Here is a 6851-nt window from a genome sequence, read left to right on the forward strand (position 1 = left end):
CCTATATTCAGAGGAAAGGAGCACTGTAACCTCCAAAGACAAAGGAAGACAAAGGGACACCAAGGAACCTGAACAGACAAACCTTGCACAGTTCTTCCCAGTTTCTTACAATCACCTTATATATTCTTCACCCTTATATTCTTCCACACTGTGCACTTTTCATCAAATGGAGCATGTTTCCTTGCGTCTTCATTTCCCTAGGATGGCTCCCGGGTCATATAAAACTTATGTTAAATAATTGTGTATGCTTTTCTCTTGTTAATCTGTCTTTGTCAGTTTAATTTGCAGACGCAGCCAGAGACTCTAAGAGGGTCAAGAAAACCTTTTCCTCCTTGGCACATTATAGTGGTTTTGTTTAGTTTTTTAACAAAAATGAGGTTTTACTCTTTTATAATCTACTTGTTACACTATTCTATATATCAGATTATTAAATATTATTTCTTTATATTGTGTTTTTTAACTTTGAGTGATAGACAAGTTTATGTTGAAATCCCTTGATATTATATGAAAATATCGAGCATATAAGCATTTTTCTGGGGTGATAGTTGATAGCTTTCATCAAGCTTTCCAAGGGTATCTACAATCTAAAATTAAAAAGTCAGTTTTACATCCACATTTTAAATGGTAGAAATAGATACATCTGGCAGAATGATACACAGATAGATATTACGATTTATTTAACCAAATGTTTCTTGTAGGACATTTAAGTCCATTCCAGGTTTTGGTTGTTATAAACAACATACAGATAATGTAACTGTCGCTTTAAAGTTTAACCACATAACCATTTCCCCCACAATACTGGCAGATATGAAATTGCTGGGAAATTTTTAAGTGTGGGGTAACACAGATTGACGAATTGTCAGAAGTCTTAGGAGGTGGCTTTTTACCCGTAGAAGCCTCTTTGTTCGGGCACAACAACTTAACGCCCTAGATCTGTATGGTGAGGAAGTTCATCCTCCTGCAAGAACCAGCTACATGGGGGAAGGAGCAACATTTCCTGCCTTTGTCAGGATTTGCTACTGACATGCCAGCCTGCCCATCAGCCCCAGGGGCAAAGTTGCAGCGCCTCTGTTTACATTTTTGCGAGGACACTTGGGCAAGCCCGGGCGAAGCCAAACAGCACACTGCACATGGATCACAGACTGAGCATCTGGTGATTCCCTTTGGGGAAATAGAATGATTCTGAGAGTTGGGGCGCTGCCAAAGGGAAATTCACACAGATGAAAGCAACAGGTCTCATCAGAGTAGTTTCAAGGGAGTAGAGGCGGGAGGAGGAGGAGAGTAGGTAAGCAAGAAGGTGACGGGAAATAAGGGGTTCCACTGAGTTTGACTCACACGTATGAAAAGGGCCCCCTAAAGCAACAGAATAAAACTGCCAAGGTCTTCTTGGTGATTTATACTCTGAAGCTGAGCACATAAGAATTTGCCTTTTTAAATTGTGAGTGAGTTTAATTTGAACTCTCAAATGGTGTTCTCACAATTGCAGTTTTTCCCATGGAGGAACTGCAGCACTGACAAACAAGCCCATATCAGAAGTCACCTCCCAATGCATGAAATACCAGGAATGACCCTCCTTGCCTTCAGATCTGATATTTCTTTGGCAAGGACTTGAGCTCAAGCTAACTTGCCATGAAGTTTACAATCTAAAGATCTTAATCTTTCTAGCAAAAAGTGATGAAAAGTTCTTTTGCAAAACCTCTCAAGTAACATACCTTCTATACCCTTCCTAATAGCACTTTCCTTAGAAGTCCCGTGTGTGTTATCATGCTTTCACAGATGGAGAAACAAAAACACAAAAAGATTAAACAGCCTATCTAAGATGACTTAGCAAGACCTACACCAAACACATGACTTCTGATGACTTGTGACACACAAACGCTTCCATTGACATCTTGACCTCGCCCTTGTCTCTGTGCAGAAAAATAAGGAAAATCATTTACTGGCCCAAAAAACCACACAATGTTATGAAGATGGCAGATTCGATCATATTCTCATTAGCTAGATCCAAATCAGGCCTGACAGAGTCTTCGTTAGATCTAAAAATCTTGCTTGTTTTAGCTCTGAGTCCTCTGACTTGTTCTTGCCACCGTAAATTTTCTGTCCTGAAGTTAGAGAAGGCTCCCAACAAAGTGCTTATATATGATGGTCATCCTGTATTAAATAAAATAAAGTTCTATTGGAAAAACAGAACAAAGCAAAACAAACAAACAAACAAAAAATGACAGTGCAGCAGCGGCAAGTCCTGACCAAAGAAACAGCCTCTCTCTAATGACCTAGAAATGGGCAAAAGGAAAACACAGTTATTAAGAAAAATTAACCAAAAACAAATTATAAAATTATCATGCCAATTCTATCACGAAAAAGAATATAAACTCTTTTGAAACTGCATTTCACGATTTCATGCCAGCTAAGTTCCATTTTACGTATTTTATGTTTCAGGTCAGAAAAATGGCACCTTCTACATCTGAAAAAGTTCATCTGACTCTAGATAAACCTGAAAATATTTTTCTTTTCACAATAGGATCAAACTCCATCACTTTTTTCAAACATGGTGCCAGTGAGACCACTTCTTCAGATAAGCAGAGTCAATGCCCATTGAGTTAATGTGACTTGAGAGGAGTCAAAAAGCCTGCCTGCCAAGATGCCTAAGGCTTCCACCATTTAAGTCACTCCAATGAGTGGGGCACTGCATTTCCAAAATGCTCCTGTCACAGTACCCAGGCCATCACAGCCACTCAATGTTTATTGAACAAATAAAAGAATGATTGTTGCCTATGAAGGATAATAAGCTATGATTATATTGGTTAGAATCTATGTCAAAAATACGTAAGTATCTGGAACATATTAAGTCATTTGCTCCCACTATATATGGTTGTGAAATAGATTCTCAGATTGGCCATCTGCTAATGAGCTCGAGATAGCTCTTAAAGAAATGAAACATTGGAAGGAAAGTGTGCGACTGCGGCAAAGGATATGAGAATAAGGAATGGGAAAGATCCTGTGGTTTGATAGAGGGAGAAGACGCCCAACAGGTAAATTCAGTGTCCTTGTAGCCAACACAGCAAAGAGGCCCACACCATTCTCCCTGACACCTAACCAAAGAGTTTTTCCAACTAGGGGCACTATTAATTAGTGGTTTCACACAAGTTCAGAATTTCAAATCCCTGTTCTCTTGTTTCCTAGATTTAAAACAAAATATTTAACTTTTGTTGTTCTGAAATGAGCATAATAACTCTCTCCTTGGGCTGTTCTTAAGGATTAAATAAGATGATACACATACAGCCCTTAGCAGAATGCCTGGCCTGGCTTAGGAAACACTCAGTGTTGTTATTATTATTACCATTAATATCTCTACCATCCACTATCTGTATAGTAAGATATTGGGGGTGGAAAATTTACTTCACTTCTCATCATTACTATTTCTACAAATACACAGTAGATAAATTGGTTAACCGCCTCAGCAGCTGTTACTTCCTGTTAGTAAGTATATGGCTGTCTGAAAGAGATAGAGATATACATTTCACATTTATACTCCTGCCATGGGCAAAGTACTAGACCTCTCCCTGCCTCAGTTGCTCAACGGAAAGAAAGTGGATAATAAAAGTATATGTCTCACTGTGCTGCTGAAGAAAAAGAGTCAGATGAGTTAATTCCCAGAGAGAGTCTAGAATAGTGTCAAACAGATCAAAAAAGTATGATTATTGCTATCTCATGTGTGTATGTATATGTGTGTGTTCCTCTTCACGTTTTTCTAGGGATGAATACAATATTGATAACTATTTTTAATTTTCTTTAAATCTCACACATAAATATTTACCATACTTGATTCTTTCACAGCTGCAACTAGTATGATGCAGTTACAGAGACTCTGTATCCTCAGCTTTTCAGTCCCACTGACCTGGTCTGAGTAATAACATCTTGCTCAAACCATGACTCTGTGGTCAAACGGCTGTTTAGTGCTACAGCAGTGATTAAGGTCACTCCAAAAGATTGTTAAATGCATTATGCCAGGGCTTGTCAAAGAGGGTAGAGATGACCACTGAATTAGAAGTCTTCACACCCTGGGCACCAGTCTAGAATTGCAGAAATCAGTGTCTGGTCACATAGCCTTCAGTGGCCCTTGGGTGATAGACTAACATACACATTTATTTCCACAGTAAAATGGAAGGGCTTCTTCTAACTCTGGGAAAACACAGTCAGGAATGGGGCAATAAACAGAAAAAACAAGCTTGGGGTTTTTCCTTTGAATTTTAAAGTCAGAGAGTTTCCTATATAAGCAATGTTATTTATGTATTTATTTTTTACTAATCTTAGTGAAGCCTATCTCATCTAATGCATCCAACTTTAGAAACTCAAAATGACTATTCATAGCATACTTCTGTAAAAGAAATATACACATATACATTCATAAGATATTGGAGGTGGATGACCTATTTCTAACCCTTACGACTTCTACAAATACATAACAGATAAGTTGTGTAACTGCCTCAGCAACTGCTGCCTATGCCTAGTATATCTGCATCTATATGAAAGAGACAGACGTGTACATTTCACATTTCAACGCTCCAGTACAGTTCCCATGTCAGTGAAGTAGCAGTGCTGTGTGGCAACAACAGAGAGATGTCTGGTCATTGATATGCAAATGACAATAGCAGGCATTCTGCTGTGTTTAAGGAATCCCATGACTGGTATGACCACAAGCAGGTTATTAAAGTGAAACAAGGCTATTTTGTCCATTATAAAAAGGACTGTCTTATCCCAGTGAGTGGCACACTCAGGGCTATTTACATTTCAACAGACAACCAACAATAAATCAATATAAATACTCCTCGAACCCATTTTCTTTTCCTAGAACAATAGCTGTTCAAAATCAAGGGAGTAAAACAAGAATCAAGCAGAAGTAATAAAAAAGTTCCAACATTTGGTCAATCCTATGTATGCTAAAGCATTCATAAGAAAAGTGCTCCAAAACCCTGAGGTAAAGAGAAATCTCATTTTGCAGCCCTAGAAATTGAGGTCCAACTCTAAATAATAACAATAATAGCAAGTAACTATATGTATTACATAATACGTTTATAAGTATTTACTATGTGATGGAAAATACTGTATGAAAGTTCTTATTATTGAGATTGGTACATTACACGCATTACATCATTTAATCCTCACAATGACCTCATGAGATATATAATATAATAATTCTAATTTTAAAAGTAAACTGAAGCTTAAAGAATTTCAGTAACTTTCCCAAGACCAGAAATCCAGTATGTGAAAGATCCAGGTTTCTAATTCAGGATTTCTATCTACATTGAAATGGGGCTCTTAACTATTACCCACCTATCCTCTTTACAGTGATTTAGTGATGGCAATTGGATTACATCTAGCAAAATATCCTGGAGACTCAGGATATTTTGCCCAAGTTTGACCAAAGATTTAAAAAAAAAGAAAAGAAAGAAAAACTCTAGTCTGGTATGTAAGAATACTATTAACTTTAATTTGAAAATCACTGTGAATGATCAAGTTATCCTTAATAAATTCTACCATTTATTACTTTTAATCCAACAAATTTTTATTGAGCAGTTAATAAGTATGAGATATATGCCAGAACCTGGAGCTAGAGCAGTGGATCAGATAGGCCTAAGCCTGACTCATTTAACTTACAGCCTCTGAGAGAAAGGGACATTTTTAAAAAATTATCTTTCATATCAATTATGACAAGTATGCAGGAGGAAAACAGATTAAATGCAAAGAAAACATCTTAAAGGAAGACCCAACCTTGTCTGGGTAACTCAGAAAAAAACTTCTCTGAGAAGGTAGTATTTAAGAGGTTTGGAGACTGGGTAAAAGTTAGCCACATATAAGATCAGTGTGGAGAAGGAGGGATGCGTTTGGATACTTTAAGCTGTCTGCAAGTCAAATTAAACCCAATGCAAGTTTGCTCAGTACGCTAAAAAGTATTTATTGGAACAGCCTCAAGCATAGATTGATCAAGGCTCTCTGGCTTCGTTTCTCTAAGATTCTAACTGTCTTGCCAAATTTTGTGTTTTGGTTTCATTCTCTTGTTTTCTATCATGATAAAGTGTACCAACAACAACCAGAGTTTTTGTTCACATTCCCTCTTTATGCTGATTAGGCTGCCACAAACCAATTCTTCTAACCAGTGGATGCCTCTTGGTTGACTTAGGTCTTGGTTACCTGAACCTATCTTTTGGTAAGGAGAATGAGATTTGTGTTCCCTTGGACCTTAGAGTGGATCTGTTCCATTAAATTATATGGCTAAGCATAAATGAGATATATGTGGAGAAAGCAACCACAATTTCTCTTCTAGGCAGAAAGCTATTCTGATCAGAGATACAAACATGTGTAAAGAACCTTAGGTGATTAGACTGAATATTTGAGAATCTGATATAAGTCAAGTGTGAAAAACAGAAAACAGATGCATAAGACAAGTTTCCATAGTCAGGGACAGACCAGATCACGCAGGGGCCTGAAGACCACGTTAAAAATTTTGGACATTTTTCTAAGGTTAACGAAGAGTTTCTGTTGTACGTCGTGATCAAATTTATATATTGAAAACATGCATGTATAGAAGGAAAAAATTCATCAAATATATATGTTTATATTTTATATATACAGATTATCTCTGAAAAATATATAGTCAATTAGTAAATGTCACTGCTCATAGGAAGAGATCCTTAAGGACTAGAGGTCTTACTTAATAGAAACTTTTCATTGCATGCATTGTGAACTTAACTTCTCTTTTTAACCTATGTTCATACATTGCTTTTAAACTTAAAAAATAGTGAATTATTTGTTTTAAGTTAATATTCTGTCTAATTGTATGTAGAGAAAAA

Source organism: Pteropus alecto, unplaced genomic scaffold (assembly GCF_000325575.1).
Source record: "Pteropus alecto unplaced genomic scaffold, ASM32557v1 scaffold76, whole genome shotgun sequence".
NCBI classification, from domain to species: domain Eukaryota; kingdom Metazoa; phylum Chordata; class Mammalia; order Chiroptera; family Pteropodidae; genus Pteropus; species Pteropus alecto.